We start from the raw sequence: 14,618 nt of genomic DNA on the forward strand, positions 1-14,618 counted from the left end.
TCAGAAATTCAGAGTCAGCTTGTAAGCCTTGAGGGCTTTGGAAACAAGTATCTTTTCTTTTGTCCACTCGGTATAACACTCAGGCATTTCTTCTACTTGACTGTCAGAGGCTGGTCCAAAAAGCAGCCTTATTGGCACTTGTTTAAAGACCCAGAAAATATCTGGGTAATATATAGGACCCAGAAAGAAAGACTTACTTCAAAATTAGGAATGCACTCAGAATATCTGCGAGGGAAGGACAAACTTTCTGATATGAGCAATCCCATCATGGAACCAAAGTAAACCATTCAAGCAGGATTCTACAGTCATGAATGTAAAACAAGGATTATACTAAAGGACAAGAAATTGGGATGTTTGTGAATCAGAGGAGTGTTGGACCTGTCTATTCTTTGCCTGTGTTTGATTAGTGTTGTGTTTTTATTGTTGGTTTGGTTTTCGTGTTTGCTCAGTTGGCTGGAAAAGCCAGCCAAGGAAGAAGTACCTCCTAGAGTTCAGGAAAGCTGGGCTCTGGTCCCAGTCCCCCAACCTCATAAGCTGCCTCTGATGAAATCATTGTACTTCTTCTGGCCTTACTTTTTTCATTTGTAGAATGCATATTATACCCACTCATCCTCCCAGGGAGACTGAGGAGAAAATGGAATATTGTGGGGGTACTTTGAAAATAATAAAGTATTATTTTATTAATGGAAAATGATTAGTGCTGTTGCCATTAACCATGGCTATTAAGAATCTATTAATACAAATTAACCCTAAATCTGAGAAATGGAGTATAAATAAATAAATAATACCTCAATTAACAGGTTTAAATAATTTAAATCATTATGATTGAGTACCAGTCTTGTTCCTCTCACTTCTAGTTGAGTGTTTGGGTGAAGGGAAGGAACCCCTGACACTGTTTAATGGAGCGAATCTTGCTGTTGAGAGAGCCAGCCCTTCACTTAACACACATGGTGCCCAAGTTACCTCATTCCCAAATCAGTCACTCTCGCTCCCTCCACCCACCTTGCTCTTGTTCTCTTTCTCTCTCTCCTGCATACTTTCTAGCTTGCCAATAATTAAGTTCCTGAAATTCCATCGCTTCCTCATTAGGCTAAGGGATAAAAAAGATTCAGTTCAGATGTTTGCAAAAGCAGCCCTGGTCACTCTAATGCTCTTTGGAGGCTGTTGGCTTCAATGGCCACCACACAAGGATAACTTCCTCATACCAGTCCTCCTGCAAACTAGCTTTCTCCTGCCTAGCCTGAAGGCTAGATGCAGGAAGGAGGGGCACCCTTGCGTCCTTAGGGATTAAATGAAATCCTTCAGGAGGCCTCGGCTCCTCTCCCAGACAAACTCTGTAAGAGCTCCACAGTGGGTTAATGGGAGCTCCATGCTTTTCAGAGTCATTTGTATGAATTTTTTCTAGCAAAATTTATAACCATAGAAAGCAGGTTTTCTCCTCAGATTATATAACTGAGCCACAGCTGGTAAGAGTTGAGTTGTGTTTCCCAAGGCCCTCCCCCATCCCACAGTGTCTAGTTCCATTTGACCTACAAGAATCCTTACACAGACACTCTATCTAAATTCTCATCCAATAAATGATTGTTTTTCTTTTTCTTTCTTGAGTGATAGTACTGCTTAGTGGCTTAGAGCAGAACTTCTCAAACTTTAATGTGCATGTTAATTGCCTGGAGAACTTGTTAAGATTCAGATTCAGAAGGCCTGGGGTGGAGTCTATGATTCTACATTTCTAACCAGCTCCCAAGGGATGCCTGTGCTGCTGGTTCATGGCCCACAGTTCAAACAGCAAGGCTGTAGACACAAACTCATTGTGTGACCTTGGACATGTTATTCCACCTCTCTGAGCTTCAGTCGATTTGTAAAATGGAGAAAATAATAGTAATACCTCCAAGAATTATTGGGAGAATAGGCAATGCAAAGATCTTAGCCCAGGGTATGGCACAAAATGTATGAAAGCAGGCTGTGCTTATGGTGGTGGTGGGTGAAGGGTAAAATTAAAAAAAAAGGGAACCTTCTCCCAAGTGGGCCTTTCCCCAGGGAGATGTCTCAGAGACTCAGAAGGGCACATCTTTCAGGCTCAGCACTGTCTGACCTGAAAGTCAACTAATTCTACACCACTAAATGGAGGAAATTGTAGCAAATGAACACAGGCTTGTGGGGCTGAGCAGTGAAGGATGCAGGCCTGTTTGCATACAGGGTGGACAGAGGGCAGCTACTGACCCCTGTACCCCACAGTTCACTGTGAAGGCAATCAGGAATTGAGCCCTTATTAAACAGCTTGGGGAGTCTTAGGCATGCAGAAGCCACCAAGCAGAGGTGGTCTTTGGTTATCCTGTGTGTGGTCAGCCCAGCACTTTTAAACACCTTTTGGAAGATGAGCTTTTTGTTTGTCTAAACTAATCGTGAATTACACATATTGATAAACACTCTTCAAAATACTGAGAGAATCAGAAATCAGAGCACATTGTGCCTGGCATCTATGAAGAATTTCAGGGCAGGGGATGGGGTGCAGTGGAGTGTGGAGCTGGCCTTGGAAAGCTGATTGGTCGGGAGAAGTGGAAGAAGGAGATGAGACAGCAGAGCAGAAGTGGCGTACACAAAGTCTAGTATAAAAGGGGAACATTGAGGAAATCAGTTTGTGTAGAGAAGCAAGGATTGTGTGTTGAGCAAGATGAGTGTGTTGGTTTCCTATTGCAACCTTATAATATACCACATATGTAGTGACTTCAACATAAGTTTATTATCTTACAATCTTGGAGGTCAGATGTCTGAAATGGGTCTCCGGGGCTAAAATCAATCAAAGTATTGGGAAGGCTGTGCTCCTTCTGGAGGCTCTAGAAGAGCTTCTGTTTCCTTCTACTTTACAGTTTACAACACGCCATGGCTTATAGCCCCTTTCATCTTTAAGGTCAGCCACTGCATTATTCAACCTCTTCTTCATTCATCACATCATGTCTGGCTCTCCTGCCTCCCTCTTTAATTGTGAGGACCTTTGTGTAGCATTGGACCCACCTAAATGGTCCAGGATACTCTCCCCATCTCAAGATTCTTCATTTAATCACTTCTGAAAAGTCCTTTTTGCTGTTTAAGTACAGTCATGTGCCACATAATCACATTTCAGTCAATGATAGACTGCATATCATTGACTGAAGGCAATCCCATGAGATTATAATACTGCGTCACCATTTTACATTTTTTATATTTGCTTGTGTCTAAATAAACACATACTTACCATCATGTTACATCTGCCTACAGTATTTGGTACAGTAACATCCTGTACAGGTCCATAGCCTAGGAGCAATAGGCTGTACCATAGAGCCTAGGTGTGTAGTGGGCTATGCCGTCTAGGTTTGTGTGAGTGCACTCTATGATGTTCGACAATGATGAAATAACCGAAGGACGCATTTCTTAGAATGTGTCCTTGTTGCTAAGCGATGCATGACTGTAACATATTCACAGGTTTCAGAGATTAGGACATGAACCTATAAGGGGGCCATTATCCTGACAACACAATAGGAATGCTCTTAATGAGCCAGCTCTCCAGGATGTTGTTAGAAATTCAACTTTTTAAGAAAATTTCTTAAAAGGAACAAAATTATTATCCAACAGTTAAAGACAGAAGAAAAAAGAATTTTTCTTGATTCGGCTATAGCCCCTGGTTTATAAGTAGAAGTTTACCCTCACACGAGGACCTAGGACCCACAGTATGTGGCATAGTGGTGGGGTCTCCTTCCAAGGGGGCTCCTTAGGAAGAACTGCAGGAAAGACAGTTACAGGTGATGAGGACCTTTGAGAGCCTGCCATCTTCAGCCTCCCCTTTCTCTTCTCAAAACTGCCCTCCCCTTAGCAGATAAAGCCACAAAATCCCTTAGAATCTCAGGCATAAGAATCAATGCCCTCTAAAATAGTCTTCAGTCTGAGCACCTCATCCACTTCTGCCAGATCACTAGAGAGGGAACCTACAAGGCTTTGCCAGGCAGTTCTGAGGCTCCAGCTCTTAGCTTTCTCTGTGTGGAGCAGGGCGCCTGATACATGGCAGGCTCCATGCATATTTAGTTAACAGATGAATGAATGAATGAGGTTTATGGACCTTTTCATGAGAGCCTTTATTGTCATTAACAAGGGGTCCTTCTTGAAAAATAGCACTTTCTGAACACATAGAACATCTTACAAATTACTAATATTATATACGATTCAAGGAATATTTTTCTCATGCCAAAAAAAAAAAAGGTGGTGCTCCACTATTCTGGCCACTGCTTTTTCTGTCATAGTGAGTAATGGTATCAAATGCAGTGAACACTCTGTGCATTTTTATGCCCCTAGCCCTGTATTTGAGAGCCATAGTGGGGAACAAGAGAAGACCAAAACAGAGTCCTGGACTCTGAGGCCTTCCCAGTCTTGTTCTAAGACTGTATAATCTGGTTCCTGAACAGTGCAGGTTGGATGGAAGTCATCAGGAAGAATGAGCCACACTGATCTCAGTAAACAAGGGAGGCCATTTATATTCACATTTTCTTACATCCACAGTCACACCAAAGCTTGGAACCAGCACATGCTTTGCCTGTAATTGGCACTCACAAAGACTATCCTAGGTGATTAATCAGAACCTAGCATGAAAGTATAAGGACTATTCCACCTTCTCTCCAGAGCCAGAGAAAGGTGGTAGGAGGAACGCTTTTGTGTTTGTGGCATTTGTTTTGTTTTGATTTTTGGGGGGAGGGGAAAGAGTATTACTGGATTTCAATCAGTTTCCAGAGCTTTATATGAGACCAAAACTCAAGTGAAAATTCCGCTTGGCAAATATCCATAACAGCCTGTGCTTAAGATCTTAGATATCCTAATGGATTTAAAACTGCAACTGTTCTTCAAATATTTCTACAAATTTCCCCAAACTTAACAGACTGACTCGTAGTTCAAAGAAAGTATCTTTTTTTTTTTTTGCTGTGGAATTCCAAGCTGAGACAACCTGTTGACAAGCCTTCTCTTGAGGCCCCTGTGAAATGCAAATTGGCCCTTCTGCAGAAATCATTCTACAAGGGGAGCAGGTGGTCCAGATGTGGCTGGAATGGGTTTGTCTTTTCTAGAGCAATGATGTGATGTTCATGGCATGACCCCACTGATGGCCTTTAATTTCATTCAGTGGCTCTGAATTCCACCAGAACAAGATTGGTCTGGGAAGCCCCTGTGGTGAAAGGTCTGTACTGGGGCTCCATTATAAATGCACACTGTTCTTCTCTGCCACTCCCCCACAGAGCAATCAGATACACACACAGGCAGCCATGTGGTTGAAGGAGAGTCCCGTTACCATAGAGCTGCTGGTTTACAGAGCCAGTAGCTGAGGCAGTCCCCAGTGAGCTCTGAGATGTGGGACATGCTTTCTCGCCAGCACGTGCTGTTTTTTTGTACGTGGAAACACTTACCCAATTCCATTCAAGACCAGTTCAGTTCACTTCTCCAAAGGAGCAACATTTATTATTGAATTATTTAGGGAAGGTTTATTTACCATCACTGAGATATGAGATATGTCAACTAAATTATAATTATGTTTCTCTTAAGACATCCACTGAGATTACTCTGTTATTTTTTTAAACTTGCAAGGAGGATTCCACCTCTGTTCTCCTAGAGACAGGCTGTGTTTACAGATGGCCAGCCTCGATATTCTGAGTGGCAGAATGAAAAATTAATTTTCTTCAACTACATTACTGAGTAGTTAACTGCATCTCAGCAACCTATTTGTTTAATACACTGGAGTCCTCTTCAAAGAGCCTATGATTTATTCTCACCTTTGCCAAGAACTTCTTTCGAACACACACTCCTGAGGACAGGAAACAGGATTTCTGGGCTCCATCCCTGCCACTAACAAGCTGTTTTATCTTGAGCGAGTCACTGGCACTCTCTGAGCCACAGAAAAACTGGCCTCATAATCTGGGAGATCCTCCCACCTACTCTTCTGCAGCTGCCCACAAATGCCGGAATCCGTGGTGAGAAGAGTTACGTGTAATCATTCTCTGCTATTTATCTGCCTAGGAAAGAATGAAAGGAGAAATTAAGCATGGAAAGAAACATTTTGCATGAAAGTATTCTCTCTCTCATTCCTCCCATTAATCTTTGCTTCCCCTGCCAAGTCCTTAAGAAGCAGGGAAAGCCATGTCAGGAGATGCCTCCCTCCTTCTGCCCATTCTTCTCTTTGCCTGAGTCCTCTGGGATCATTTCTTTTTCTCCTTTACACAGCATGAATATTCCCCTGCCTCTCTTTCTTCACACTCCCCTCCTTATGATGCTGCCCTGGACCCCCAGGGTCCTTCAAGCCCTCCCCTCACCTTCTCTTTGGGATGGTAATTTAGCACTAGGTACCCAGGATTTGATCCCGTTGTGGCTAAAAGGCTCTGTGCCCAGTAACATAGTAAGAGCCTGGGAGGACAGGTGGGGCTCTGCAGAACATGACCACCATTCATCGATCCACTCCCCCTCCACGCTCTCATTTGTGACCAACATTTGTTGTGCACCTACCTCATACCTGGAGATGTGGAAGTGGATGTGGTTCTTATCCTTGTGGATCAAAGAGTCAAGAGCTGGGCTATAACCCATAGGAGAGCCATTAGTCACCTGTGACTGTCAAGCACTTGAAATGTGGCTAGTCCAAATTGAGGTGTGCTGCTAGGGTAAAATCATGATGGATTGGAAAGAGTACAAAAACAGAATGTAAAATGTAAGAATTTTTAATATTAATTACATGTTGAAATGATAAATGGCTATATTGGACTAAAGTACAGTATTAAATTCACCTGTTTCTTTTTACTTTTCTAATATGGCTACTGGAAAATGTAAAATTACATGTGTGTCTTGAGTATGTGAGGGACCAGGATGGACAGAGAATGGTACAGGCTGGTGCAGTCACACTGGTCCAGATGGGGTGATGAGGAACATCGGGGGTTGAGCCTCTTCCTGGACTGGGCAGAGGGAGGGAAGAGGGCTCATGCCAAGAACCATGTAAGTATTATAACTGAGGGCCATGAGTTAAGGAAGGAATGTCAGGAGTAACACCTACTCCTTTTAGCACTTACGAGGTAAGCCAGTGTTCTAAGTGTTTTACATGTATTAACTCAATCATTACAACCCCTCAAGGTAGTTACTATTGTTATCATTTCTGTTTGAGGCACAGACAGGAAATGTAACTAACTCTCCTGAGATCACGCAGTCAGGACGTGATCGAATCAGAATTTGAACCTGAGGGGTCGGGTTCCACAGCCTCAACATGGAACTGTGCTATGTATAGCCTTCCTCCAAGGTTGGAATGGGCATCCCCATGGTTTGGGGTGAGGTAGACCCACCGGTGTGCTGACAGGAGCAGGGGTAGGAGAAGGCACCTGCCCTCTACCCCTATATCACAAACCCACCCCTCGCTTCTGTGCCACAGGGTGCTGCCTTTGCTTGTTCTGTCTGCCTTGAATGCTGTGACATTCGTCCTCGTCCTTTCCTTCACCATCACTTTCTGATCTCCAAAACTTGGTAAAATTCCTCTATTATGGGCTTGTATGACACCTTGTACCTCTACTCATAGGATGTCTTATAGACATAATGTTACATTTATTTACGTGAGTGTTTAATTTTCTGTCTGTCACCTAAGGGAAAGAGCTATGTCTATTTTTACTTTCTATATTCAGCACCTAACATAATGTGTGACCTCATACCAATAAATACCTATTTAATAAATAATCGATTCTTCCTGCAAGATAGATTTTCTACCCATCTTATAGATGAAGAAACACTCAGCAAGTTTAAGAAACTTGCCCCAAGTTCCAATCCCAAGTAAGTGGATAGAGCTGAAATTTCCCCTGAGCCAACTCACTTCAAAGCCACTACCTTTCAGTGGAAATCCAAATAGGTGCTGCTATCCCCAGAATGTGCATGGAAGCCACAGGCTGGTGAGGAGACCTGTGCAACATGCATTGGCCCCTCCCTAGCTAGAGTCTTATGGGGACTCACTCATATCTGATGACTTGTACCCTCCTTCCTTCTCCCCATGGGGCCCTCATCTTCTAACCAAAACCCTCTGTGTCTGCCAGGGACTTCTCAACTCTTTTTCTTGGACAGACGGCACTGCTGAGTTTGCTAGAATTCCAAGGATTTGGCACAGACATGGCCTTATCCCCAGGAATGCCCTCCCAGTTTCCAAGCTGGACCCTCATATTCTCCTTTTCTACAGGAATCATTTCCAGGGTCGCTAGCTCTTAATGCAATCATTTGTTCATTCATTCAGTCAGTCAGTTGATCTGCCAATACATACTAATTGTTGAATGGCTATCATATCCCTTATACTTACCTTGAGAAGCTCAGAGGCTTTTGCAGGAGGTGTTAGAACCCATAGGATGGGACCTCACCCCCATCCTAAAATGACTCTCTTTGAAGACAATTCCTATTTGGAGGCAAGCGATCTGCTTAGTCTTTGTGCAGTTTATTGTGTTCAGAGAGGGAACACATGAGGAGAAATATTCCCTTTCCTAATTGCCAAATTTAAGACAGGTGCTTCCTGGCCTGCTCAAATATTAAACTCACTCTGTACATGGGCACTTACAACCGACAACAGGCAGGCTGTGCCTCTGCAGCTCTGAATCTCTGCCCAGGGCCCTGACAGACAGCAGCTGGTTCAGGAAATTCATGAGGAAAATATCCCTAGATGAATTCTGTGGCATGTCTTGCAAGCAAAAACCTGGGAGGAGGAAGAAAGCCTGGCGGGCTTAAGAGAGGGTTTTGCTTTTTTGCCCCCCCTTTTTTTTTTGAGTGGGGACTCACAGGTAAGAGGAGTCCTCATGCTCAAAATAAGAAGCAGGAAGAAATATGTCAGCAGAGGGAGGGAAGCTTTGAAATGGGGGTAGGAAGAATGGTGGGGCAAGAGGGAGACTGGCATTTGCTGGAAAGTGGGAAGGGGCTGGCTACAGTCTGTTTTGTTCACTGTCACATCCCCAATGCCTGGGAAGTACCTGGAACATATGTGTGAATGAATTGAGTGAATTTCACAGCATGTGTCATCTAGGATTTTTTTGGTCCCTGAGATAGCCATAGGTACATAGCAGGAGGACAAATATGGTCCAAAAATTTGGTAAACGGTCTACTCTGTTCCCCACCTTAGCATATTATAGTCTCTGAGACAGAGGTTCTCAAACTTAACCACACCAAAACCACCTGGAGGGCTTATTGAAACACAAATGGCCAAGCCCTACTCCTGGAGTTTCTGATTCCATGGGTCTGAGGTGAGGCTGGAGAGTGAATTTATAGCAAGTTCCCAGCTGATACTGATGCTGTGGTTCAGAGACCACACTTTGAGAACCACTGTTCTGAGGCATCCTGCTGAAAGAAGCCTGATGGACTGTTAAATGAGGCTTTTCCAAAGCATTTTTTACTCTGGGCCCCTTTGTTCATGGTATATCTGGCAAGACAATCAGCACCTCAGTGGGGAAAGGAAGTCTGAAAGGGTCTGAGGTGAACATTTCCCCGAGTAATAGTGAATGGGGGGCCTCATCTCCTCCTGGCATGTCCCATTCCTCCAGGCTCCTGCAGGAGACAGCACAGGGAATGCACAACCCCCACTTCGTTGAGACTGGATTTTCTGCCCTAACCTCTGGCTCTCACATCAACACCGTCAGCTCTACCTCTGTGGGGCTTTGTGGAATTTGCAAATCAGCCCCAGGCTGGGTAAGGGGAGAAGCTTTGAATTAGGTAAGAGACTAATTGAAGTGGACTTTTTAATATAGATGCTCCTCAACTTATAATGGGGTTGTTTTCCAATAAGCCCATCGTAAGTTGAAAATACCATAAATTAAAAATGTATTTAATACACTTAAGCTACTGAACATCAAAGCTTAGCCTAGTCTACCTTCCATGTGCTCAGAACACTTACATTAGCCTATAATTGGGCAAATCATCTAACACAAAGCTTCCATTTTATAATAAAGTGTTAAGTATCTCATGTAATTTATTGAAAACTATATTGAAAGTCAAAAACAATGGTTATATTAGTACTCAAAGTACAGTCTCTACTGAATACGTATTGTTTTTGCTCCATTGTAAAGTTGAACAATTATAAGTCAGGGATCATCTGTACATGAAAACAGTGACTTGAGACACTAACAGATCTGCCAAGGTGTCATCTAGGTGTGGAAAGGGAGATCTGATTGACACTGCTTAAGAGCAGTGGTGAGAAAGAAAGAAAAAAATCCCTGCTGATTATGTATGCAAAAGTCGCAGCACGGTGCTAGAGTGCTAGGCACATCATCAGCGCATAATAAAGGTGTGCTTACTCTCCCCGGGGATGAGATTAAATCCTGGGTGCAAAGCAAGTCTTGATTTACATGCTCTAAGCACAAATTACAAGGATGGTTTTTCAGGATTGTTTTGGGGATTTGCCCAAAGGTTGCTCAACCAAATTTCAAATGAGGGTGGTCTCTTTGACACAGGCTACCTTTCAGATTTCCTGCTCCCCTGCACTCCAGCACCCTGAGTCAGCAGTCACTTTTTGACAGGAGGCCCAGCAGGTGCTTTCTGAGCTGTCATGATTACCTTCCAGTGAAAACACACTACACTTCTTGCTGCCAGTTTGGAAGTGCAGGCAACCTCCTGGGAAGATCTTGAATAGATTTGCAAATGAGAGTAACATCTTTGCCCTGGCATAAAGTTGATCTGGGGGCTAACCAAAGTCTCTTTTTTTTCCTTCAACTTTTATTTTAAACTCAGGGGTACATGTGTAGGATGTGCAAGTTTGCTACACAGGTAAATGTGTGCCATGGTGGTTTGCTGCACAGATCATCCCATCACCTAGGTATTAAGCTCAGTGTCCGTTAGCTATTCTTTCTGATGCTCTCCCTCCCCTTACTCTACCCCGTTCGACAGGCCCCACTGTGTGCTGTTCCCCCCACCATGTGTGTCTATGTGTTCTCATCATTCAGCTCCCACTTATAAGTGAGAACATGTGGTGTTTGGTTTTTTGTTCCTGTGTTAGTTTCCTAAGGATAATTAATGGCTTCCAACTCCATCCATGTCGCTGCAAAGGACATGATCTCACTCCTTTTATGGCTACATAGTATTCCATGGTGTATATGTAGCACATTTTCTTTATCCAGTCTATCATTGATGGGCATTTAGATTGATTTCATGTCTTTGCTATTGTGAATAGTGCTACAGTGAACGTACACGTGCTTGTATCTTTATAATAAAATGATTAATATTCGTTTGGGTACATATGCAGTAATGAAATTGCTGGGTCAAATGGTATTTCTGCCTCTAGATCTTTGAGGAATCATCACACTGTCTTCCACAATGGTTGAACTAATTTACGCTCCCACCAACAGTGTAAAAGCATTCTTTTACTCTGCAACTGTGCCAGTATCTGCTGTTTCTGGACTTTTTTTTTTTTTTGAGACAGAGCCTCACTCTGTCACCCAGCGTGGAGTGCAGTGGTGCAATCTCAGCTCACTGCAAGCTCTGCCTCCCGGGTTCACGCAATTCTCCTGCCTCAGCCTCCCGTGTAGCTGGGACTACAGATGCCAGCCACCACACCTGGCTAATTTTTTTTTTTTTTTTTTTTTTTTTTTGTATTTTTAGTAGAGACGGGGTTTCACGATGTTAGCCAGAATGGTCTCAATCTCCTGACCTCGTGATCCGCCTGCCTCTGGACTTTTTAATATTAGCCATTCTGACTGGTGTGAGGTGGTATCTCATTGTGGTTTTGATTTGCATTTCTCTAATGATCAATGATGTTGAGCTTTTTTTTCATATGTTTGTTGGCCACAAGTATGTCTTCTTTTGTGAAGTGTCTGTTCATGTCCTTTGCCCATTTTTTAATGTGATTTTTTTTTTTCTTGTACGTTTGCTTAAGTTCCTTGTAGGCTCTGGATATTACACCTTTGTCAGATGGCTAGAATACAAAAATGTTCTCCCATTCTGTAGGTTTTCTGTTCACTATGATGATAGTTTCTTTTGCTGTGCAGCTCTTCAGTTTAATTAGATCTCATTTGTCAATTTTTGCTTTTGTTTCAAAATTTTGCATTTGGTGTTTTCGTCATGAAGTCTTTGCCCATGCCTATGTCCTGAATGGTATTGCCTGGGTTTTCTTCTAGGGTTTTTATAGTTTTGAGTTTTGTATTTAAGTCTTTAATTCATGTTGAGTTAATTTTTGCATCTATAGTTTTCTGCATATGGCTAGCCAGTTCTCCCAGCACGATTTATTAAATAGGGAATGCTTTCCCCATTGCTTGTTTTTGTCAGGTTTGTCAAAGATCAGATGGTTGTAGGTGTGTGGTCTTATTTCTGACTTTTCTATTCTGTTCCATTGGTCTATGTGTGTTTTGGTTACCAGCATCATTCTGTTTTGATTACTATAGTCTTGTAGTGTAGTTTGAAGTCAGATAGTGTGATGCCTCCAGCTTTATTCTTTTTCTTAGGATTGCCTTGGCTATTTGGGCTCTTTTTGCTTCCATATAAATTTTAAAATAGTTTTTCTAATCTCGTGAAGAATGTCAATGGTAGTTTCATGGGAATAGCATTGAATCTATAAATTACTTTGAGCAGTATGCCCATTTTTAAGATATTGATTCTTCCTATTCATGATCATAGAATGTCTTTCCATTTGTTTGTGTCATCTCTAAATTCCTTGAGTAGTGGTTTGTAATTCTCCTTGAAGAGGTCCTTCAGTTCCCTTGTTAGCTGTATTCCCAGGTATTTTATTCTTATTGTGGCAGTTGTAAATGGGAGTTCATTCATGATTTGGTTCTCTGCTTGCTTGTTGTTGGTGTATAGGAATGCTAGTGATTTTTGCACATTGATTTTGTATCCTGAGACTTTGCTGAAGTTGCTTATCAGCTTAAGATGCTTTTCAACTAAGATGATGGGATTTTCTAGATATAGGGTCATGTCATCTGCAAGCAAAGATAACTTGACTTCCTCTCTATTTAAATACTTTTATTTCTTTCTCTTGCTTGATTTCCTGGGCCAAACTTCCAATACAATGTTGAATAGGAGTGGTGAGAGAGGGCATCCTTGTCTTGTGCCAGTTTTCAAGGGGAATGCGTCCAGCTTTTACCCATTCAGTATGATATTGGCTGTGTGTTTGTCATAGATGGCTCTTAGTATTTTTAGGTATGTCCCTTCAATACCTAGTTTATTGAGAGTTTTTAACATGAAGCGATGTTAAATTTTATCAAAGGCCTTTTCTGCATCTATTGAGATAATCATGTGGTTTTTGTCTTTGGTTCTGTTTATGTGATGAATCACATTTATTAATTTGCATAGGTTGAACCAAACTTGCATCCTGGAGATGAAGCCAAGTTTATCATGGTGGATAAGCTTTTAGATGTGCTGCTGTATTCAGTCTGCCAGTATTTCGTTGATAATTTTTGCATCAATGTTCATCAAGGATACTGACCTGAAGCTTTCTTTTTTTTCTTTCTTTCTTTTTTTTTGTGTGTGTGTCTCTGCTAGATTTTGATATCAGGATGAAGCCAGCCTCATAAAATGAGTTAGGTAGGAATCCCTTCTTTTCAATTGTTTGGAATAGTTTCAGTAGGAATGGTACCAGCTCTTCTTTGTACCTCTGGTAGAATTTAGATGTAAATCTGTCTGGGCCTGGGCTTTTTTTGGTTGGTAGGCTATTTATTACTGCCTTAATTTCAAAACTTGTTATTGGTCTATTCAGGGATTCAATTTCTTCCTGGTTCAGTCTTGGGATCTAGTGTATGTGCATACTGGAAATTTATAGTATTCTCTGATGGTTGTTTGCATTTCTGTGGGGTCAGTGATGATATTCCACTTATCATTTCTGATTGTGTCTATTTGATTCTTCTCTCTTTTTTCCTTATTAGTCAAGATAGCAGTCTATTTTATTAATTTTTTCAAAAGGCAGCTCCTGGATTCATTTATTTTTTTGAAGGGTTTTTCATGTCACTATCTCCTTCAGTTTCACTCTGATCTTGGTTCTTTCTTATTTTGAATTTTGTATAGTTTTCTATATTTTTTTCAATAGGTTTTTGGAGAACAGGTGGCGTTTGGCTACATGAATAAGTTCTTTAGTGGTGATTTTTGTGATTTTGGTGCACACATCATCCAAGCAGTATACACTGTGCCCAATATGTACTCTTTTATCCCTCACACCCCAAAGTCCATTGTGTCATTCTTATGCCTTTGCATCCGCATAGCTTAGCTCCCACTCATGAGTGAGAACATATGATGTGTGATTTTCCATTCCTGAGTGACTTCACTTAGAATTATGGTCTCCAATTCCACCCAGGTTGCTGTGAATGCCATTATTTTGTTCCTTTTTATAGCTGAGAGGTATTCATACATATACATATACTACATATACATATACTACAATTTCTTTATCCACTTGTTGATTGATGGGCATTTGGTCTGGTTCCATATTTTTGCCATTGCAAATTGTGCTGCCATTAACATGCGTGTCAAGTATAAGTATCTTTTTCATATAATGACTTCTTTTCCTCTGGGTAGATTCCCAGGAGTGGGATTGCTGGAACAAATGGTAGTTCTACTTTTAGTTCTTTGAGGGATCTCTACACTGTTTTCCATAGTGGTTGTACTAGTTAATATTCCCACCAGCAGTATAAAAG

General features: G+C 41.8%; 1 protein-coding gene and 1 long non-coding RNA gene across 4 annotated transcripts in view; one reads left to right on the forward strand and one right to left on the reverse strand.

The window, feature by feature from the left end:
- Positions 1 to 14,618, forward strand: part of CLSTN2 (calsyntenin 2) — a 639,289-nt gene that overhangs the window by 563,475 nt on the left and 61,196 nt on the right. The window lies entirely within an intron of this gene.
- The window catches only part of LOC107970787 (uncharacterized), a 101,726-nt gene that overhangs the window by 71,738 nt on the left and 15,370 nt on the right, over positions 1 to 14,618 (reverse strand). The window contains exons 1-2 of one of the 2 annotated variants that reach the window (XR_010155808.1): positions 6,511 to 6,654; positions 5,784 to 6,023 (exon numbers count right to left, since the gene is read on the reverse strand). This is a non-coding gene — a long non-coding RNA (uncharacterized LOC107970787). Of the gene's footprint in view, positions 1 to 5,783; positions 6,024 to 6,510; positions 6,658 to 14,618 lie in introns of those variants that run through there. The other variant, XR_010155807.1, reaches the window with a different exon arrangement.

This window comes from Pan troglodytes, chromosome 2, assembly GCF_028858775.2.
Source record: "Pan troglodytes isolate AG18354 chromosome 2, NHGRI_mPanTro3-v2.0_pri, whole genome shotgun sequence".
NCBI lineage: Eukaryota > Metazoa > Chordata > Mammalia > Primates > Hominidae > Pan > Pan troglodytes.